Source organism: Cavia porcellus, unplaced genomic scaffold (genome assembly GCF_034190915.1).
Source record: "Cavia porcellus strain 051 isolate PalLab524CR breed Dunkin Hartley unplaced genomic scaffold, mCavPor4.1 scaffold_13, whole genome shotgun sequence".
In the NCBI taxonomy this organism is placed as follows: domain Eukaryota; kingdom Metazoa; phylum Chordata; class Mammalia; order Rodentia; family Caviidae; genus Cavia; species Cavia porcellus.
Window position 1 is genome coordinate 20,855,717 of NW_026947496.1, and position 24,255 is coordinate 20,879,971.

A 24,255-nucleotide genomic window follows, 5' to 3' on the forward strand; every position below is an offset into this window, starting at 1 on the left:
GAACATACAGAGAGGATTTGCAGGGAGGCCACAGTGCCAGCTAAATGTGCAACGGAGATTATTTGTCAGCAATTTTAAGAACTGTGCACTTAAATGCCAAGGGAAATATATGTGTGGCAGACACAGAAGTTGGGGGGGCGGTGCATAATGTTTACTCTTCCCAGCACTGCATGCCCTGAAAATGAAAGTGACACTGTGCAGCCAATAACTTCCATTTGCCAGCCGTCCTTGTCACCTTTCCTCTTTCACTGTAACTGCTGGAAGTGCCTTGGTATAAGGCAAAAACCAAAGGGAAAGTACCAGAACCAAATCTTGAACTCAGTCTCGGTAGTTGTTCTCTTCCAGAACTTTCCTCATCCCCCAGTATCCACCAATAGGTGCACCACGAGAATCAACGTTGGGTTTGCCATGAATAATTTCCTTTCTTTTTTCTGCGATTCTTATTTTTCATCCCTAACATCAAGACAATCACAGCATTGATGGATTTGAGGATTTCCCATCTGAAGTTACAGAGGAAAAGGAAAGAAGCCCATGGATGTGGCATTGATTGTGTTTCATCAGGACCCCAGGACACTTCACACACACACACACACACACACACACACAGCCTCTGCATAATAATCCAAGGACAAACATGACTGAGGTGATTCTCAAGGAACTTTGTAAGGGATCAGCTTCCTAAAACCTCCCAGCAGAGAAATGAGAAATATTGGACCACAAGGAAGGCATCAAAATCTATGCATTTACTGCACAAGTAATAACATAAGAACCTTCCTACGAGTGTTTTATAGTATTTTTCATGGCAAGAGTGCTACTTCTTAGTCTGCTAATCCTCACTTTCTTAGTCCTATTCATATATTTTACATGTGTTTATTTTTTAAGTTCTATATTTTAGCTAGACTTGAAGTGACAGTTATTTTTAAGAGGCTGCCAACATAGAGCAGGAGGAACCTCAGAAACCTGGCTCCTGGTTTCTCTGGAACAAGGAGCATTGACAGCCCAAACCAACCAGAAAGTTGATGAGATCCAGGTTTCCAAAACACTCAAGGAAAAGCATTCTTTGCTCTCTTCTTCTGGCCATTTAAAAAAAAAAAAAAAAAAGGTTACTTCTCAAAGAGGACTCATTTAGAAAACATGACCAATCAGCTCCTCATGTGTTTAGTGGGCAAATCTAGGTGTCACTATGTCAGCGCAGCTTAGAGGATCATGCAGCCTGCATCACCTCAGTCTTGGACAGGGGAAGAGAGGGAAGGAGAGAACGAGGAAGGGAAAAGGACGGGAAGAAGAAAAAGAAAATGACAGAGAGAGAGAGTGAGCGTGAGCACAGTGGGCCAGCAAACAAAGGCATCCAAGGATGCTTTTGAAATAAACAGCCTGAGCTCCTCTGCTGACGACTTTCCAAAACCAACTGTGGCTCCTAGGATCAGGAGAGCAGTTTCTCAATAGGTGTCTTTAAGGCTATTTCAGCTTTCCACCTCTCTTAACTAGTCTATGGGAACTTTGGACATAGCATCCTCTTCATTTTTTAATTAAGTTTTTTGGTACACTTTAAATGTACACAGTGCACACGGTCACCATAGGCAAGTTGTACTCATACATGATATATCTCAGTTCCTCTTTTTTTCCCATTCCCCTCCTCCGCCTTCAATTCCTCTCCTCCTCCTTATTCACAAAGCTTTGTTTCCATTTTATCCTTTTCTTCTCATTTTTTCTCTTCCCTTTCACCTCTCCTCCCCGCAGTTCCCCTTTCCTCTTGAACAATTAGCACCCTCTTTAACAGTCACAAGGCATAGATGTTCAAGAAAAAAAAAACCAAAACTTAGAGAGCTGAAGACCCAGGACCTTCGTCTTCTATATTTGGCAGATTATATTCAAGGGGTTTGGGGCTACTTGGTAGTGTTTCACACAGACAGACAGACAGATAGACAGAGGACAAACAGACAGATGCTTGAGTTTAGGCTTGGGACAAATAAACCTTTCACAAGAGTCCTTAAAAACAGACAGGGTTCTGTTTGAATGTTTGAACCTTGTTCTAGTACAAACATGCTTGGCACCCACTGCCAGAGAGTTAACCAGAGTTCTCTTCTTGGCCAATGCCTGGGCTGCCACCACGGGCACTACCACTTCGAGATGCTTGCAACTTTCTTCCTCTGCTGCCATCTCTCTCCCTGGAGATGTTATCAGTGCCCAAGCTGCAGGGGCCGAGACTGTGCATCCGAGTGCCAGGGAGCTGTCAGCGCCTCTGGCCATGGCATAGCTCATAGTCCTTCCCCTGGCCAGTGCTCTGGTCTGGCATGATGACAGAAAATGGGCACTTTTTCCATTATTTGTCTTGTTCAGCAGCAGGACACAGGGCTGACAAATCCAAGGATCATGGCTTCAAGGTGAAGGAATATCTCGAAATCTCCCAAGCTTCGGAGGCTTTGGTCACTCTTTCTTCCTGTCTCCTCAAGGGAGAGGTGTAGGAATATCAACACTTTGAAACTCTCATTTCTATTTCTCTGGAAACATATGAGACTTGTCCGATGGGATCAAGTAGTGGATCTTGGAGGTGATCAAGTCAATAAGCCTGCTTTCATTTTAAATTTTCCTTAGTGGATTCCTTATGGGTTAGCCAACTCCATATTGGATTGCTTCCTGCTGACAAGGATTAGTTTTTCTAGGGATTTATTGAGACTTAAGAGTCAAAAATGATCTTCAAGATTGTTTGATGCAGTGGTCCTGTGCAATGAAACTGTCTTGTGGCTATTACCGCACAGGTGAAAATCCTCTATCCAAAATGCTTAGGACCATACGTGTTTTGGACTTAGCCGGCTCTTTCATATTTTGTAATATTTGCATATACACAGTAACTTGGGGATGGACTCAAGTCCAAACATGAAACTCAGTTATGTTTTACCCATATCCCATCTATAGAGCCTGAAAATAATTTTCTATAGTATTTTCAGTGCATCTCTGTTTTGATTATGACTTAACATGTACACGCGTAGAATTCTCTACTCGTGGTATTACATCTGTGCTCAAAAAGTTTCAGATTTTGGGATTGAGGGTTTAGGAATGCTCAGCCTATACAGATTCCCAGCTCTCAACCCCACCCCACTCCAGCCAAGTCCTGTGCCAACTCAGTAGATGCTTATTGGGAGAACTAGAGCTCTCTAGGGTTTTCTGAAACTACATCTGAGAACTGCTGGTATAAGCCAAGTTGCTCATCTTCCTAAGGCCCAGAGAACTTAGATTCCTTGCCAAAGGCCACCCAACAATCATTGATAGGCTTCAGGACTTCAACACAGGTCTCCATGTGCCAGACCAATGACATCTCTTACCTACATTTACTATTATCATTTGATAAAACCCCAATCATTGGATCTCTGCTAACAGAGGTAATATATTCTTAATGAACTTATAATGCAATTTCCTTGAATTCACCATACAACCTATGTATTTTTAGGATTTTATTATTAAGTTATGTGTCTCCTTTTAAAAATCAGAAGTGATTTTTAAAGAAGTCTTCACTAATTTACCTTCGTATTCTAAAAATGACACGGACATCATGGGACACAAAAGAGAAGTGTAATGTAATGCCACCTTCCACAGAAAAACCGCAGAAATGTTCAACAGACAAGCATTTGTTGATTTCTACAACCAGCCAGCTCACATGCACACACACTCTTTAACTTCTGGCTCCAGGAATAATTACCTATCACTTCCTCTGTGGGAGAGAATTTAACTGCCTTCACCGTTTTACCAGATAAATATGTAAGCACATTGTAAATTTTTCCCAGCAGCAGCTTTCCATTTGATCATTACTGCCAGTTACGTATTGGCTTGTAACACACACTGATAGTAAAGTAATAAAACACATCTTGCTAAACATCTAGCAGGAAGACTCTGGCCAAATGACACTGACACCTCCACCCCGCCCCCACCCCCAACTGTTCAGTGTGAGGCTTTGGGTTTTCCCTGTCTGGAGAGGAACGGGGATGAGTAACTAGTGGGGGCACCTCAGGTGGTTCCCCCGCCCACAGTCCATGAGGCATCTTTCACATTTTGAAAGGAATACACAATATTGAGGCTACACCCACACCACCAAAGAAGAAGCAAAAAAGCTTTTAAAGACTATTTCTTACATAAAAGCAAGCAGCACTCCTGTTAGAATCTGAAGGAAAAAATACCATTTAATTTTTTCTTTTTATTGACAAGGCATATCAGGGGGCTCCACTTCATTAACTAATTTATATGGCTCGCATTAAATGTTTACAAGTTACATCAAAGGAGTTAGGATCTACAATGAATCGAATCAAGGAACAGAGGAACCAGTTATTATTCAATCTTTAAACAGTAAAAGATGAAACATTTTTTAAGCACTATCAAGCTCTTAAACAAAAAACATAATTTCGCAAAGTAAAAATATTTTATTTTTCAATATACTTTTGAAAGCAGGAATCATTGACTTTAGCTCTACTGGTACATTTACTTTCTATCTCTGTTGTACATACAAACTTTTAAAACTGAAATATTTCCAGCGATAGAAATCCTAAGTAAATATAATGAATGTGATTTTATACTTAAAAATATTTTTCCTTCTTTCTTTTTTTTTGGACCAAAGATCGAACTCACAACCTTGTACTTGCCAGACAGGCACTTATGCCACTGAGCTAAATCGCTGGCTCCATTAGACATATTTTGATAATGAAAACTTAACTTAGGATGTCAATTGAAATTTCCTATTTTTTGAAGAATCTTCCATATAGGCATGTAATTCACAAAAATGCAAGTTCAAAAATAGTTATTCAATTTATATTGATTTTTAGCTTCTTGACACTATCTTGCAGGGCATGATGGCACAGACAATAATGTTTTCAGTCCTATGTTGTTACCCAGATTATATATAATCATCCTAAAACATAACACAGAGTCTGAAATTTGGAAACCGTTTGTGAGTCTGAAATATCCCATGTCTCTCTGAGCTTCCAACCCCACTGGAGAAACTTTGCCTTCTGAAACAGTGTCTACAGAAGTTTGAAAAACTGAAGACCCTTCAAATCTGGTAATGCACCATGAATTAGTAAAGTATCTTAGCAGTAGTTCTCCTAATTAAGATCCAAGTAAAAGGTACCCATCCAGTGTTCCAACAGGCAGCCAAAGTTTCTGATTGTATAATTATTCACCCCCTTGGAGTCCACCTCAAAGATACACTACATATAGACATTAAAAGTATTATGTTGAAAAAAGATGTTTGTACAGAAGGAGTTATTCAGGAAATGCAGACTTCCCCAAAATAAAGATTTGTGTCCACCAGGGTCACTTAATACTAAATTCTAGGCTTCAAACAGAAAAGATGAAATAATATATTCAAACATGGAGCCAATTTTTCCATCAATAACAAGCAAGAAACCTTAAGAGTATTTCTAGGCAAGCTGTACAATACTCAAGTATGACCTCTCCACATATTGTTTAAAACAGTTTATTAAAATCAAATAAATAAGAAATATTTACTGGCAACTTCCTATGTGTGACCAAGATTATATCTCCAGATTCAATGAATTTTCATCATATTTAGAAAATCATTTCAATTTATAAAGTATTTTAATAAATAATGTAGTCTTCCAAAACATACAAGGGGCTGTAATTCCATCCAGTTTCTACAATGACACTACAAACCTTGGGTGAAATTACAGTCTTAGTGTGAACAATCAGGGTGCCCTACTCTGCAATGCTGGGAGAATCGTGATGAACTCAACTTCTAAAATAATAAGCACCAATCTATTGGCATGTAATTACAACCAGGAAGCCAAGTCGCCTGCTGCCTAGTATATGAGAAATATTCTACTAAAAGTACCACCTCAATGGATTGTCGCTAATCTCATTTAGTAAATTTGAAAAACTTCTTTCTCGCCTAAATTTAATTCCCAGAAGGATGTCTACCCCATAGGTGTGATAGACTGAGTGATGACAAAATTTTTGAATGTTACCAGTAAAGTCTTAGGACTTTATAAGACCAATTGTATGTAATTAAAACTTAACTCAGAAAACTACAATATATTAAGAAACAAACAAACAAAAATCACCTCAAGAGCCTTATGAAACTACTGGCACTTTTTATATTTCAGGAGTAGTCTGGCATTTATTAGAATGAAACAAAAGCAAAAAATCAAAGTATCTGGGTAAGAAGAAAAAATAAAGATTTATCTAGAATGATTAAAATCAAGGCTGTTAAGGAAAATGCACTTAGCAACAGACTTGGAATTTCTCTGGGAAAACAAAAGACAATGCCACTATGAATCAGCATTTTTTCTATGAGCAGCCTGAAATAAAAGAAGCAATACACACACTCCACCAAAGACACAAACACCACAAGAAATGAAGAGAAAAAGGCATACAAGCTTAACCTAGGTATTTGAAGTTAGAGCAGACATGGCTTACATGATCTTTTCATGCCTTTATCATACCTAACTCTATTTGATACTTTTGTTAGAGGTCGTTAAAGCTCTGTAAAAATCATTGTTGTTACCTTGGCAACCAATCTCTCTCTCTCTCTCTTTCTGCCCCCCAACATCTCTGTCTGTCTGTCTCTGTCTCTCTCCCCCATCTCTGTCTCTGTCTGTCTCTCTCTTGTGTCTCTGTCTCTCTCTGTCTCTGTGTCTCTCTCTCTCACACACACACACAACCTCTGCCAGAAATTCTCACCAATATAAGGCATATGGAAATTATACTCACACATGGTCATCTTTAATACCATCATGTTTCTGTTCCATGTAAAAGTATGGGACAGTCCCAAGAAACCTGAGGTCATTCAGGGATCTTCGGAGGATTATGTGTCACTGAGTTCCTGTATAACGGAAAGCTGAGAACTTCCTATTAACATCAGCTCTTTAGTTTACTTCCAAGCGGCTGGGATTTGTGTATACTGTATCCGAGTGGCCACTGAAAGTGAAAACTAAACAGGTAGCAGGCGGTGGGTGAAAGACATATTGATGAAGTTCTGGGACTATGAGATGTATCATCTGCTGGCTTTTCTTACAACAACCTTCTGGTTTAAACAGTGGGCAAATGTAGTGTCTGTTAGGGTCTGTTTCTCCCTATGACTTCAGTGTATAGCTAAGTAAAGTAAGAATGCTTGGAATAGCTCTGTGGTCACAGATAGAGGAAACAGAGAGAGTCCCAAGGTCAACTCCAGAGGCAAGTCAGCACTAGAAAACCAGCTGGATTGAACAGTTCAAGGTTTCCCTAATTGAGGGTCTCTAAGTCAGTGGCACAAGACAAACTTGGGCCTTCTCCACAGAGCACTGACTAAATTCTGAATAGGTATGTGTATACCAACTTACACTGCAGGTTGGGCGATTTTTCACAAACTGCAACATCTTGTTAGTGGAATGTAGCCAGCCCAGCTCAACATAACGCTGCAAACCAAAACCATACGGGCGACAGTAAACACAGAGACTTCTTCCTACATCCACTTTCCACAAAACCTTCAGAATGACATTCATTTTGTTTTCTTTCTGATTTATTTTTTTAAGTGGGGCTACCTCTAACGCTGTGCCATTTCACAACTACCAACAAACCTCACAGAATCAAGTTTTAGATCTTCAGATTCTCACTTCTGGTATCTCTGACAATCACAAAAAGACAATTATACAACTCTCCCATTTTCCAAGCTTTCACTGAAAGAAATAAGGGAAAAAGGTACATTAGGACATAAGCATATATGTCTATAGGTGCTTGTATATGTGTATATGTGTGTGTGCTGCATATTTTGCATATCTGTATGTATGAATTATATATAAATCTTCAAAGTGTATATGAATGCTATATGTATATATGCGTGTATATGTGCATTGGATATGTATGTAGGTACTGTGTGTGTGTATTAGGCATGTTTTATATAGTAAATATGCTATGTATATTGTATATCTGTGTATATTGTATGTATGTATGTCTTGTGTATCTTTTGTACGTGTATGTTGTATGTGTGCACAGGATATAGATGCTTATATCACACACAGGTATGTAAGTTGTATGCGTGCACCAGATGTGTTTGTGTGTATTTGTGTATGCGAGTTTATATAGTAGATGCAATATGTGGTGTATATATTATATACATACACAACTGAGCGCATACTCTAAGTATGTGTGTCTGGCATATGTTTTATATGCATGCTGTGTGTGTGTGTTCAGACACTATCTTTTTTATATGCAGCTGGAATTTCCTGTCTGTCCCATCCTAAAACAAGACAATGCTTACTCTTCAGGTCGGAGCCTGTGAGTCAGGCACTGCTGTGGGACTGCAAAATTTGAATCAGCTTGAGTCATAAGGAAAGCAAATTTGGAGCCTAGGCTGTTCAAAAAGAATGAGATTTTTAAATTTAAATTTTTATTTTCAAATGACAAATAATAATTCATATACTCATGGGGTTTAATGAGGTGTCTTGATCTATGCACATATCATGATTATATCAAACTAATTCACTTTCCTAAGTCCTCGTATTCTTTGTACTTGAGAATGCTTAAAATTTAGCCTTTTAGCAAAAGTTTGAAATACATAATTATTATAAACCATGGTTAATAATAATAATAATAATAACCATATTGAGCATTAGATCTGGAAAAGTTATTCCTCCTAGCTGAAATGTTCTTCTTTTTGGTCAACTGAAGGTGGCTTTTGCTAGCAATTAAACTTTTTAAACAAATTTTTCATCTGCAGTTTTTACTCATTTTAAGAAGAGGAAGATAAGGGATGGGGATTTAGCTCGGAGGCAAGGTCACGAGTTCAATCCCTGGTACCAAAAAAAAAAAAAAAAAAAAAAAAAAAAAAAAGAGAGAGAGAGAGAGAAGACGCAGATTATACAAACAAAATTAGAACTATTTGGAATTCCTAAGGCAATATCAAAGAATCAGGTTGGTTTTATTGTGCCCTAGTGGGTAAACTAGGAGGAAGAAGACCACCATGACGCGCTGATTTAGGATTTGCAGCACTGGAGTTTACCAGTAGCTTGTCTCTCTCTCGCCCACCTGGCCCAATATTAACCTGCCTCCAGCTAGAAACTGGAGAGCCTGTGAGAGACGTAGCACACTACCAAAGACATTAACCTCAGTGTTCTGCAGATTTTATACCTCTCCTCCAGTAGTTCCCCACTCTTCACAGGTAATTAACTTCTGGGAGGACTTTGAGCACCGAGTACTAGGCACTCCTACAAACTGATGGCAAGTTAAAAATCAGAGAGGAGGACAACTGCAAAATATATTTTCAGGCTCATTGGAAAATATACATTTACATTTACTGAAGAAAGTACACACAAGATATTAAGAGCATATGAGTCACTGAATTATAGCACTGGCAGGGACCTCAGAAAATAGAATCACGCTATCTTACCTTCTACTAATAATGAGAAAATGGAGGTAGGAAGAGGGAGAGCATTTGGTAATTCACAGTCATTCAACAGGCACAAATTTAGCTGGTGTTGCCCAAGGTGAGATCCCACAGCCCCCCTGGGCACATGCTCTGTTGTCCATGGGATTCCCATCAGCACTCGTTGGTCCTCTGTCCTCTACACCTGCTGTCCTCACATCACCTGACTACATTTTAGAGAAGGGTTACAAAATAATGACTATGCTCTGAAAACTGAGAAGGAGACACAGAGAAATAGGGAGATGAGAAGGGAGACAGGAAGAGAGTCAACAAACAACGCCTTGTAGTGCCTGCAATCACTACCTGTCATTCATGTATTTATTTTTATTTACTTTGCAGTGCTGGAGAGGGAACCAGGGTCCATGGACACTAGGCAAGTGTTTTGCCACTGAGCTATGGGCCTAGGCCCACTTTGCATGTTTAAATGCCTGATGAATTAACAGGATCGAACTTTTAGGTACTCTGTTTTGGCAAGGACTTTCTGTTGGAATTTCAGCTTATTTGTCACAGAAATGTACTTTTGGAACCAGGCTCCAAGTCATCAATTGCTCCTTTTATCACAGTCACCATTATAGCAGAGTGGTAAAACCCCTTGAGGGCAGAATCTTTGTCCTGTTCACTATTATATTCCCTAAACCTGCAAAATGCATAAAGCAAATTTTACTGAGAGACGACATAAAAATTCCTGATAGGCATATAGAAGAAATATGCAGTTTGGCAATGGTTATGCCCTGTGATAACTTTCTTTAAAGGAAAAGATTAATACCATTTTGCAAGTTAAAAGAATATTATTGTATAATTTTTTGTATTTATAAAGAGTAATGTATATTAAAAATGTAAAGCACTTACTAAGCAGTTACTATCAGTTTTGTCTACCAAGTGGGTAACATTGGTTAGTAAGCGGACAGAATTCCTGAGTTCCAAAGCATTTAGAGCCTGAAGCACAAAGTCAAGCAAACATGTTAAAGGGTAATAAATAAATAACCTGTGAGAAGATAACCTGAACAAGTAAATAAACACAAACAAATGTTGTATACATGGAAGCTGTAGGCACTGAGTGTGCCTACAGAATACAGGAGGTCATCATGCGTGCCATGTTATGAATGCCTGCATCCTTCCAAAATGCCCATGTTGAACCCTAACTCACAGGATGCTGCTGTCAGGAACTGAGGCTAGTGAGAGACGATTAGGTCATGAGGGTGACATACTTACAAATGCGATCAGTGCCCTTATAAATGAGGCCCGAGGAAGCTACTTTTGTACCTTCTGCCTTACAAGGAGAAGTCACATCCTAAGATCCAAAGGGTGAGTCCTCATCTGACACCAATCTGCTGGTGCCTTGATACTGGATTTACATACTTCAGAACAGGGAGAAATAAATTTCTGCATAAAATCTACCTAGTCTAAGGTATTATGTCATAGCAGTGTAGTCAGAGAAAACGATATATCCTCTAGTGAGTTCTGTATAATTTATGATCATAGTTTACAACTGGTGTGCTTGTAATCACTAAAATCAACATTTCTCTTTGTGCTTTTAAATTCAAATCTCTATCTTAGCAGCTATATCCCAGCCACAAATTATATGGCTAGCAATTTGGGTTCTCAGATCATTTGCTAGCTGCATAATGAAGAAGAACTAGAAAGAAATCACATTAAGTATAAGTAGTGTTATGGCTTGTGTCTAGATGACCCCGCAAAGCCTCATGAGGTAATAGGTGAGGCCTTTTTAGAGGTGGCTAAATCTAAAGTGTGTAACTCATTCATGGTGCTAAGGATTAATGGTAGGGGTAACTACTAAATCAGTACACTGACTGGCTTGACTGGCATCATCCTAATCCCAGCAGCCTGGATAAAATATGAGGGACAGAAAGAGGCTTGTCTTACTGTTGGTTGCCTGCCTACTTGCTTTTGCTGTCTTCTGCTTGCCATGAATTGGTTTTCCTCTGCAATGTCCCTCTGCCAAGTATTGCGGCCAGCTGATTATAGACGGAAACCTCTACAAACTAAGCTAAATAAACCTTTCCTACCTTATGTTGCGGGTGTTAGATATTTTGTCTCGGCAATGCAAAACTAATACATGCATATTTAATCATATTAATAAATGTAATTATCAGATTTGCCTATTTAAAGATTTGAGAAAGATAATTGCCTCTGATTACTATATGCACATTTATACAATGGGTACATAGTCAAACACTGAAAAACTTAGATATAACTTTGGCCATTGAGATTGCATAACAATAGTAATAACAACCACTTAAAAATAAAGGCTGGAAATAGCAACGTGTCAGATACTATTCTCAGGTCTCATCTGGTTCTTACAAGAATACTCATTGTTTTGTAGTTTTATTTTAGAGATGAGGAAACTGGGGTAGAGCAGATACATGATAGGCATAAGACCTCAAACAGGCAAATGTTGTTCAAAACCTGAGTGAATGACCATAGACTTCCTTTACAGCCAGAGATCTTAATAGATAGGAAGCTACCTACACACATATCTTTCCTGAACTCCTTAACATTAGTGCATGTTTTCACACCAAGTGGCATCATGGCAAAGAGTGTAGACTTTTAGTCCTGAGATCTGGGCTCAAAATGCAGCTCTATTGTTCACTAGTTCACATCCTGCCTCTCTGTGCCTGAATATCCAACATCTCCAAAAGTAGACTCATAATAGTAGCAAGAGAATGGATAGCTACCCACTCTCGAGCCATTGTGAGGATTAAATGTATACACAGCAGAACATTGTAGATGTGAGGAAATGTTTAGAAAGAACATTGAATGTGGGGCCCGGTGGCCTCAGCCAATAATATACCTCAGCCAGTGTACATGATCTTGGGCAAAGGATCCAAGTTTCCTAACCCCATTATCATCATTTGCAAAAAGGGGATGTCAACTGTCTGGCCTCCTTCTGGGACTATCACAAGAAACATTGGAAGACAATATACTTGAAAGTGCTTTTGAGACTAAAAAGTGCCTTACGGTACCACATACACGTGAATTATCATCATCAATACTTGGCCTCCCCACACCTAAGGAGTTGTCTTTATCCTGATTCCCCCTGCCTGAGAATGTCACATGAAGCACTGGTTCTAAGACCTTGACGCTGAACTCCCTATCATACTAGAATAAATGTTCGGTCACCCAGGATGCAATCAAATGGAACTCTATTAACGCCCTCCTTCTGTACAACGACCACAAGAAGGTAATTGATGCTTGGAGCCAAACGCACACCAAGGCTCTGAACTACCTTTAGGGAAGGATTAAATTATGTTCAGCCTAGTTTAGGATGAAGTGTATTTAATTTTGCTCAAATTTGACCTAGGAAAAGACAGAGAGAGTAAGTCACAAACTGTCTGGTACATGAACGCCCCTCGCTGGCAGTCTCACCACCAGTCACCCTTGTCAGGGCGAAAAATACAGCCACCCAGGGTGGGTGACAAGTCAAAGAACTGTACTTTTGGAATCCATCAGGATAACCAGTAAGCAGAAATATCAAGGACAAAAATCCTGAAACAATGAAAAATTTAAACTACGTAAAATGACTACATGTTTACAATAAATTTGTGCTTTTTCTGACAATCAATTTAAATACTTAAACAAGGAATAACAAACACACCACTATTTACTATTAATACTTAAATGTGTAAAGCCAGATGAATAAGTTAATATTATTCTTACAAAAGTGGAAAAAGTTGTTTTTTGTTTCAAAAAATTATTTGTTATGCGTATGAGCAGCATACTACATAAAATAAAAAGGTTATACAGTATTTGCATTGTAAAAGTATAACTATTTACCTCTCTTTACATTATTTCAACCTGAGTGAAAAAATGTTTTACAATTAAAGACCAAGAAACAAATGTGAACCTTAAGTACTACATGTCTGTGTCAGGAAAAAAAGGAATATTATTAATTAGAATCTTCTCTCCAATGCACAGCTTTTCTCCGGAGAATTCTCAATAAGAACTCTTTCTTACCCCTGTTTGAATATCTGCAGTGACAAAGGTTTAATGACCAAATCAACCAGTTTGTTCTGAGTTTAGACAGCCCTCATTTCTAGAACATTCTTCCTCCTTACCATTCACTTTCCTCTTGTTCTTCACTATTGTTGAGCCCCCTGGAACTAATTCCATAACTGAGCTCCGTCCATGAGGTTGTAGGCTAACTGAAATCATTTTAACAAATAATGACCTGCCCTCCTCATATTTTTCACTGAAAGCACGATGACCATTCTTTATAGTCACTTACCACTGTGGGGCTCTATGGTTCTGTGGAGATGGGCCCAAACCCTATTGTCAACAGGGGACTTTCTTAGGATGCTGTTCTAACACACTGCTTCTGTGAGAAACATTCTAAGCTTCAAAGGTCAGACTTAGCGTGTTTCTGAAAAGAATCCATTGATAAATCACTGTTTCTTCTTTGGGGAAATGTATTTTTCATAAAATCCAGGGGTCACTCATTGCTTTATTTCCCAGTCTCATGAATCAAGTAGTTGTCTGGTATGTACAGACCAATTCCACTGTTCCCACTCCCTCAACTAAAAGAAGGAAAGGTGGCAGAGCTAGCAGCCCCCTGTAATACCAAAAGATGTTATGTTAGCTGTGTGTGGTTTAGTCAGAGAAGCAGCCATACTTATTGCTATTATTTTAGCCAGTGCCCACTTGGGTGGTCGCTGAATTTAAACACGTCATGCACCCTGATGGCCCTTACTTTCTATATTCTGACTCTATTTAACCATGGATGCGCCTCCTGGACTCCCTCAGCCTCCAGGATCCAGAACCCGGCCACAAGTGCCTCAGGCCAAGTGAGGGAGGAGAGCCAGGAATTAGAATTTATGTAGGCGATTCTGCTCAGTAATTTTATAGCCTTGATTATCTGATTTCCCTGAAGTTTAGAGATATAGGTGAACATAAAAGGATCTGTAAGACAAGAAACCAAGAAGGTGGGATACTAGAGAGGCCTTAAGAAAAACACTCTAGTACCTCAATGTCAGAATATCCTAGAAATGACATCCTCTACAATATGCTCCACTTAGGAAAGAAGAAGAAAAAAAGATTGCATCACCTTTACAATGATTCTTGCCCAAGGTGTGTTTGTTTTCTTCTAACCTTACTTGATGTGTTTAAATATTCTGAGTAAATACTTGCTCCAAAAACAGTTAATTCTGAGTATTCAAAATTAAATTTTTAAATCTTTACTAGAGAAATATGGAAGCAAGGACGAAAGTGAATAGGTACTCAGGAACTCCTAAGAATGAGGGTTGTGCACAACTTGTCAAAGAGAACAAGTGAAAGAAAACTTAGTTTATCTTTGGACTGATCCGTAATTTAGATTGACTCAGGAAATTCCCACCTAGGAATAACGGGAAAAGAGTTCTCCTAATTTTTCAAGGGAAAAAGTCACTCTGATCTGAGAAGAGCAGACAAAAGATGTATCTTGTGCAACACTTTTTCAATCCTCTTATTCCAAATATCCTTGTATGGGGGACTTGAAGATCCCAAGAGTAACAGATTTTTGAAGGAGGCTCTGGAAAGACCCATTCACTCCTCTAGGACACTCAATAGCACCGAACTAAAGAACTAAAGTGGAAAGGCCACAGCAGGCAGGTGACAGGGCATTAGTGTTAGTGGGACCAAGACTCCTCCTGGTGCACGTTGGGTGGATTTTAGTAACAGCACATGCATCCAATAAATTTGATTTAGGTTGTAAATTGGTAACGTTCTTTAGCATATTAGTAACATATCCTCATACTGACAAAAAGTTCTAAATACAAATAAGTTCATTGTCACCAAACCATTATAATCTCCGCTTCTTTGAGTACCTGTTTGTTTTTTAACCCTTAGACTTGTCTAGGAGCCTTCTCAAACATTCCGTCCTTCAAATCCTACGCTGTTAAGAATGCAGTCATCAGCTCAGCCCCCTGTGACAGCGCTCGGTTCTTGCACAACTGTTCCTCCTGCCCTCCTCTCCCCGTGCCACTCCTCCTCTCTTCCTCCTAACAGGTTCTTTAGAAAGTTTTTTCTTAGCTTTTTTCTACTTAACATTTTTCCTGGTGTTCTCTGAAGAGCTAACTCTTTTGCTAAAATTCTGCTTGTCTATGTTTCTATCCGACAGTTTACTCCTCTACCAATTCTGGAATAAAAGAGACAGCAACACTCACAGGGCTTAATCCTCCAATGTTTTTAATTAACTCATTCAGTGCTGTCCTCTCTAGCTGAACAACCAACCTGCCTTCCCCAAAGGACCAAACATTCCTTCCTTTCAAACAGTTCAAACACTCCTGACAAGGCCGGATACAATTAAACAACATTAAAGGAGTCTCATTGCAACGTGTAAATATAAACAAATAATCAAGACCGATACACAGTGGGACCTGGACAGTGTTCTCACCAATAAACAGCTACACCACACCTCTGCTCATCCTAGCAAGAAGTCTGCCCTGGGCAGAAGAAATCTTAGCACCGGAGAGCAGAAGGAGGTCCCTTCCAGAGACCACACAGCGCTTCTGCACATCAGCTCACCCGCCAGGCTTTCAAAATGCAAGGAGCACCAGGGGCCGATGTGACCAATCCATTCATGCCTTCCAACAGCACAGCAAGAGACGGACGGTGCCACACACAAAGCAAGGCAGGGGGAGAATGTAGCAACTGATTCCACTACTCAGTAGTTAACTTTTCACCTGATTGCAAATTAATAATGCACTTTGTAGATTTGAGCAAGGGCCAAAGATCCTTCAAGTCTCGGGACATCACTTCATCATTCGTGGCGCCATTGAAGGAGGACCTTGCTGACATCTGACTTTGCCAGCAGGGGAGGAAGCTGGAGTAAACATTCTTTGAGCTGCCCAAGTGCCAGTCACTCCCAACCCTCCCACTCTTACTCCTAGCCCTCTCCAGGGTGATGTTTCACTGTTTCAGGATTACACTGCAGGTGACATTGGGTTTTTTCTCAGCTCATAAGCCTTCCTATAAATTAGATTAAAATAATAAAATATCATTAAAGAATGGTCAGCATGAGATAGACAGATACTCTTCACACTAATTCAGGAAGATTTTTTTTCTAGTATGAAAACAATTCAATTGACATACTAAATTTTCAAGGCAAATTAATTTTAAAAATATTTCAAGTAACCCAAAAAGGTCCTAGTTAAATTAAAATTTGTAATCAATGAAGAAAACGTGTTAAATTAAGAATCTAGAGAGCTGATGTTCATCCCCAGGCATCAAACAAACTGTGTCTTCTAGGATTGGTCATTTAACCTCACTATGCTCATATTTTTCATACATAAAATCAGAAAATAAAGATAGAGTAAAGCCCTTTCAGCTCTAACATTCCGATTCTATAACTTCCTAAGTCAATAAAATGTGTAGAACACCTGCTTTTTTTTTCAACAAAGCTAATTTATATATAGACAGAAAAATCTCCAATATGTCAGAAAAGTATTTTTCTTAAATTCAGACACATTCTGAAAAATTTAACATGTACAATAAAACTTTGGCCCGAAATTAACAGTTGTACTTTGCTTCAAGAAAAGTCTCATTTTTGTTGTTGTTGTTCTGTATTTGATTTACCAATAGACAAGAAATATTAGACAAGAAATATTAAGCATGTGCCTAGTTCCTTGGTATTTGCTGATTTGTTATTTTCAAAGGTTCACCAGCTCCCCAGCAGAAAGAAACTTCTCAATTATTTAGTACTGAACAGCCTTTTTAAAAACCAACAAAAACAGCTCAGAAGTCAGCAAGGAAAAAGAAAAAAACTTTGCTGTCATCTATTTGAAACTGTCACAAACTTCAGGCTAATCTCAGAATCTGTGACCGCACCTCTTCATGTTTTTACAAATTGAGTAACTCTTTCCCTGTCATTTGCTACAGAAATAAGCAAAATAAAAGCAAGGGATGAGCAGCTCCTAAAAGTTAAGAGCAGGTAAAAGAGGAAGAAATACAGAGAGTTGGATCCCAAGACAGGTTCTGGGGCAGGGGCTGGGGGTGGCTTCAGAGATGGTTGAAGTCAGAAAAGGGGAGCTGTTTTGCTTGTGTGTTTATTCATGTTCTTACCTTTGACTCATCAGACTGAAGTCTGAACTGTTTGTGGGTCATAGTAGGAGACTTCTGAAGACTTCCAGGGAGAGCTAAGCCAGACCGCAGCCCATGAGCCCATAGGCTAGATACCAAGAGGTGATAAGAAGAAAAAAGAGTAGCTTGTTTTTATTAACATAAGACCTCACCAACTCCCTCAGACTTTCCCCAAATGAAATGTCAGGCTCGCAGAATTTTCATCAAGAATCACACAGTTTCTTGCAAGGAAAGCATTCAAAATTTAGCACTCTGGTTGAGCCATTCTTTGGAATCAAAGAGATTTTACCTATCAACATTTATTTTTGTTTTTAAAGTACATTTCTCTGTAGGAAGCAATACAATGCTGAGTCTAAAAAATAAAATTCTTAATCCACTCAGAAGGAAACTCACTACTTAAAATAAATGGAATGACACCTAGAAAGATCTGCTGAATGAAAAGACAAGCTATTCAGAGTCAAAAAATAAACTATTATTAAGCCACGGAAGCTTAATCTGTATTCCTATTCTCCTTTTCAATGACATTTTTATGAAACACATGTGGTAGGCAGTTCATGCTTTTCAAAGCACAAAGAAAAAAAAAATCCTCAAATAAAGCTTCCTTTGCAGCAGCCGAATTCCTGGGGTCTTCCAGGATTTGTGCTATCTTGGTCCCTTCCCTGCCAGCCGTGTTGGCAGTTCGGAGGTACGCTGGGCATGATGATCAACTCTTACACAGAGAGTGCTGGTATGGATTTGGGGGTGGTTTTTAAGACCTGAAGTGCCATTAAGACAACACACTGCTGTTCTGCCTCTGTCTGTCGTTCTGTTGTTTTGGGGGGTTCATCCTGCTCTGGGCTCTTAACCCTCTGTCCCTATTCCTTCCCCCTGGATGGCTGCAACATGATCAAGAGAGGAGGGAGAGGACAGCCAGGTTTAATAACCTTACCGGGCGATCACATGCTCTGGGCTGTGCAGAAGTCCTGTGATAACACTGAATCTTGGCCGTTTCCAAAGCAGCCCCGCACTACTCCTCCTTTCCAAGCTGCAGTTGCCATGGCCGCCCCAAACACTATACCCCAGCCTCCTGCAGTCCTCTCCTTCCCAACGTGAAATCTGTTCACTGAGGGAGCTTGGGAGCTGGGCAGAGAACAGAACCTAGAGCTAAGGCCGGAGGGTGCAGCCGGGAAGCAAACAGGCTGTTTTTCAGCTGCAAGGCTTTGCTTCCAGGAGTTTTCACCTAATTTCTAAGTGGAAAACAGATGATAAGAAACTAGCTCAAAACAGCTTGGGAAAATGACTATCACCTTTACTGGTTTTACTCTAATCCTCAATACAAGTGGGGAGGGTGGGGGGGAACACCACTCAAAATAGCAACTTCCTGAATCCAATCATAGCTGAACAAGGACACACTTGGGGCGGTGGGGTGAGTGTCAGGGTCATGAGTAATATGCCCTCGGAATGGCATGAATGCTGGAATTTTCTAGTTCAGAACAAATTCCTGTTTGAAGACACCACTTTAAAAAAATCCAGGCACGGAAACCACATAAAGAAAACCAAAAAAAAACAAAAAAACAGAGAGGAGAAAGATCACCCTAGAACCACCGAAAAAGTCAGTGTGATACATTTTGAAAAGAAAAACAGATGCACAGATGAGTCCAGGCAGTGCAATGGGATGAAGAGTGGACCCTAAGTGCATCTGGGCCACTGCCCAGCTAAGCCAGGTTAGGATAGAGTGACCCATCTTTAATTTCATGACAAATCCAAAATTCTCTTAAATCTCTATGAACACTGCCATAAGCAGGTTTCAACAAAATCCTATAAATAAGAGAAAGACTTGAAGACTAACTAACATCTTAATTCTAACAATGCCTATGCTGGGCTGTGGGGTCAAGTGTAATATTTCCTTTCTTTGCTCCACTTGGGAAACTGTACTTATAATAAATAAAAGCCCAGCTATATTGTTATAGGGTTAATGATGGTTGGACAGCATTGTGAGTATTACTTAATGTCACTGATACGTGCATTCAGAAGTGGCTAAAACAGCCGAACATGGCAGTGCACATTTGTAAACCCAGCCACTCGGGAGGCTCACAAGTCCAAGGCCAGCTTGGACAGTTTGCCAAGACACTTTTAAGAAAGAAGGGAAAAAGAGTGAGATAGAGACAGACAGACTGAGAAAGAGAGACAGAAATGCAGAAACAGAGAAACTAAGAAAGAAAAAAGGAAAGAAAAAGAACAGAAAAGAAAGAAAAAAAAAAAAACCAAATGCAAGTTGGAGATATAGAGTACCCCTGGGTCCAATCCTCCTTACTACAAATAAATAAGTAGATGAAGAAAAAGTTAATATAGTTAAAATAGTAACCTCTCTCTTATGCATCATTTACCATCATTAAAAAAACCAAATCTACATCAAAGAAGAGAAGTACATACGAGAGGAGAGCAAACACCCACCGGAGAGTCCACTTGTCTGAATGTTCTGGAGATGGGCGCTAGGTTAAAAATAATCCGCAAAGTTTAATTTTCACTCCCTAACTCCTTTCCTTCGGCCTCTAGGGTCCACTGGATATGGTCTGCACATCTGGCCGTGTTGGAGAGCAATGGCTGACCTGGTGTTTCCCACGGCAGTGCTGAACCCTAAACCCTCGCCTCTCTCTCCCCTTCCCCACGCAAACTGGCAGGCACCACAGAAGCAGTCAAGTGCTGCAAATCACTGCAAAGATGTGCTGTGCGGCACTCCCTCTAAGAATCCGTGCAGATCAAAATCTCTAGCGCTTACCTGCCTAGGGACTGCCATCATGGGAGGTGTTGCTTCTTTTTCAAGAATAAAAAACAGATGCTCCAAGCTGATGAAAGTAAATGTCCTTTCAACACATCTCTTCGCTAGCACTTGAAGCTCTTACCCACAAGAAGTACTTCCCACACTCCGTTTGGTGATTTCTAGGCCTTTTATTTTTTCTTTGAAGTCACAGTGCAATAAGTTCCTACACCTGGGGGGAAATAGCGATTCTTTATAATGATCCTTCAGAGGGTACGTGGGGTAAGGGGCTGCTTGTTTCAAGGGCAGCGCTCAAGGATACTGTCTCCCTGCACCACAGCTAAGGTAAGAAAGTTCTTCTTGACTTTTGTAAGAAGTCTCAAAGTTATGTACTTAAGCTTAGTCATTTCCCAACTTCTGCACCAATACATACCAAAGAACTTTTCTGTCCTGTTCTCTATGCATGCACGAGGCACAAGACAAAAATGTAAAAAGAATCAAAAGCCCTAACTTCAGCCCTGCTAGTATCTCACAAGGCCACAAGCTCTCCAAACCTCCATCTGTAAGTGGTCAGAACCAAAGATTCTACCAGCTTGGGTATTCTGGCATCCATGACAGGAATATTAGCACGACTGCCCACAGTAAGTCATGTAGCAAGTGAAATGCAGACTGTGAGCTCATGCTAGGGTGGGAAGTAAAGGAAAGGAGGGGTGAGTCTTGAAATTGATGGTATTGGATTTCAGGTCTACCTACACTAATTACTAACATACCTCCTGCTTTACCCAGGCCCACATTAGGAGAAGTATTTAAGGAAGCCTGTCCTCACTCAGGCAACTCAGTAGGAAGAGATCAAACTGAATTATGGAACAGAATAAAATCAAGTCACTTAAACATCTGGTCTGATTTTCTCACTAGATAAGTAAGGCACAGAGGCTGTTCCTGAGACCCAAACATGTTTATGCAGGTGCAAGCTGGGCACTTGTCCCTGGAAGCCCATTCATTTTTTTCCAGGGATCCCCATCACAGTGAGTGGTGTCATTTGTGCCCCCAGCTCCAGTTGCCCAAATCAAAAACCTTTCCTCCTTATTCATGTGGGTAGTCATCAGGTCCTCTGGATGCTTCTATTCTGTCACTCCCAGTGTCATTAGTAAAACCAGGCCCCTTCCAGCCCGAGACCCAGCACACCAAGAGCTGTGGTTAGCGTGCAGGAAGCATGGCAGAGCCCCAGCACACAGAGCTGTGGTTAGCATGGAGCATGTGCTTTGTGGTTGTTGAATAAACATTCGTTGTTCACCTGGATTTCTGTAACTGTTTCCTCTGTGGTCTCGCTGTCCACCTCCTGGTCCCTTACGTCAAATATGGGCAACAGGTAGAGTGAGGTTTCTGAAACACACACCTGACTGTTTCATGGTCCTATGTGAAGTCCTCCCACGGGGTGCAATGCATGCTGGGTACAATCAAATCCCTTGGTTTGACATACAGGGCTCCTGACTATACTACAATCTTACTTCCTGTTGCCAGTGCAGAGACCATTCAGATACCATTTGGACGTCTTCGTCTGTCTTTTCTGCACACGCTATCCCATTCCTTTGTACTTGCTTGTTTGTTCTACTTCTCATTGTGTGAAACCCAGTGTGAAAGCCACGTGTGCAGAAAGACTTTCCTGACTCCTCCACCCCTGTCAGCCTAATTCAGATGCCCCTTTTTGTGGTTCTCAAACAGTTCTGTTGTAGCAGAGATAAAGAGTTGGATCCACTGCCTGGACCAGCACTAGAGGTATCCATGTCTTATCTAGTGCTTTAACTTCAGTAGCTAGAGCAAAATTTGGCATGTAATAGATAGTCAAGAAATAGATGTTGATTTAATACAGAAGGGAGAGCGAGATCTCAGAAGAAAGGGTCCCTGGAACGGTTATATGTTTTACTCAAGGTTACAAGCCAGTTAATGTCAAAACAGGCTGCCTATCTTTGTCTGATGGATCAATCTTGCTCTATTTCCATGTTGTAAATGTTTCTCAGGGTTCTCTTTGTCACTTTATCATGCCTGATGGAAAAGCTCCTATAATCTTGCTACTAACTCTCAAATCTCTTTCCTTCCAGCCTTAGAGTTATATAATTGATTATCTGTTACCCAAATATTCAAAATAACAAGAGGTGAAATCATCATGTCTCCCCATTCTACACACACACACACACACACAAACACACACACACACATCCTTCCTCCTTGGTCATTTGTAACTTCCTTATACCCCGTCATACAGACACCTGAGATAGAAATGTGGAAGGCCGCACACAATCTTTTATATTACTATTTCTACACCTGGATATATACCATGTGTACAACATGTTTTATTTCATTTAGTCCTACCAATAAAGCCCTGAAAAGAAATCATCTGGGGCTGGGGATTTAGCTCAGTGGCTCAAGCACTTGCTTGGTAAATGCAAGGTTGTGAGTTCAATCCCCAGTACCAGAAAATAAAAATAATAATAAATACCAGGTACCAGAAAATAAAAAAATAATAATAATTCACCTTTGAATTCAGGAGGGAAAAGAAAGGGTAAAAATAAATGCATAAATTTCACTCAAGCTTAACACCATCAACTTCTCTTTTTCTCAAACTTCTCAAATCCAAACACCAAGACCAGCTGATCACTCCACCAATCTTTCAGTTTCCTAAAGTCTCCCAGGCTATTTCAATAGCTCCCAGATGATCCCAAGGTAATTTCAATGGCCCAAACAGATTCCACTGTGATCCTAAGCAAGCATGGCCTCCTCTTTGCCCAAACACTGAATTTTCTATAAGTACCAAGTGCCCTCTGGTTCTACATGAGATGGCGAAGATACCCAGGCTGGAGCTCACGCATTGATGATGTCTCTGATACTCATCATCCACCAACCTCATCTGGGGACTCTTGGAGGGAAGGGGGAGGTTAAAACTCTGCAGGGCTGCAACAAAGGTCAAGAGTGGATTGAAACAAGGGAAGTCCAATGGCTAAGGATGTGAGTGTTGGAGAAAAATATCGTGATGGACACATTTTAGACAACAATGAAACTATGTTTATGTCAAAATTTAAGCTAAGGCAAAAACAGAATAAAATAAAATGTTTTTTTTAAAACAAGCTCAGAAAACAATAAAAAGAAAAACAAATCTGTCAGAAGGAAGGAAAGAATGAAAGAAGGGAGGAAGGAAGGAAAGAAAGAAGGAAAAAAAGAAACAAGATAAATAGTAAGTATAAAAAATTAAATAGGGCTAAAATGTCTTAATAAAAATAATCATCAGGGCCAGGGATTTAGCTCAGTGGCATAAACGCCTGCTTGGCAAGTGCAAGGTCATGAGTTCGATCCCCAGTACCAAAGAAAAAAAAATCATAAGTATATTGGGCATATAGTCAGTAATCTAGTCAAAACTAGTGACCTATATACAATATATGGAGGACAGTGACCCATTCAAAATGAAATATATAATGAAGATGAAAATAAAATATAAACAGAATTAAAATCAAAAGTCAGGAGAGCACTGTGAACAGGAGACAAAAGAAATTTAAGGTAAAGGCTATTATCAGTTACCATGAGGGACACTCCATATTGGCAAAAGGATTGATGAATAATGAAGATTTTTATGAGCATGAACATATATGCATCTAACAAAGTAGCCTAGAAATATTTAAAACAACTGTTACAAAGCAAGTAAGATAAGTAAGAAATGTAGCCAGCAATCAAGCAGAAGCAAACTCAAAATATTCCCTGCATGTCTGAGAATTAAAAACACTTACTACTAAGCAGCCCCTGGAGGAAATAAAATGAGAATTATAAAACACTGAATTAAGTAATAAGAAAGGTATTATATGTCTAAATTTGTACAGCGCAGTTAAAACATGAATGTTCACTACTAGTCCTTGGCTGGACTCTGAACAGTGTACAGCTGTTACTGCCGTAGAAATAGCTGTGGACATCTAGACAAAGAGAACAGCATTAAAAGACCAGGTCCACTTCATAATAATTCAAGGATGTATTCATCAGAAAGATACATCAAGAA

The 24,255-nt window shown here is 39.8% G+C and overlaps 1 protein-coding gene across 18 annotated transcripts in view; it reads right to left on the reverse strand.

The window, feature by feature from the left end:
• Positions 1-24,255, reverse strand: part of Atxn1 (ataxin 1) — a 380,609-nt gene that overhangs the window by 306,025 nt on the left and 50,329 nt on the right. Inside the window, exons 1-2 of one of the 18 annotated variants that reach the window (XM_063259916.1) lie at positions 20,238-21,187; positions 17,462-17,567 (exon numbers count right to left, since the gene is read on the reverse strand). The exons of 14 other annotated variants lie outside the window; for them this stretch is intronic. The gene's annotated coding sequence lies outside the window, so the exon portion shown is untranslated. Of the gene's footprint in view, positions 1-17,461; positions 17,568-18,407; positions 18,749-20,237; positions 21,188-24,255 lie in introns of those variants that run through there. 3 more of the 18 variants (XM_063259917.1, XM_063259912.1, XM_063259919.1) reach the window with 3 other exon arrangements.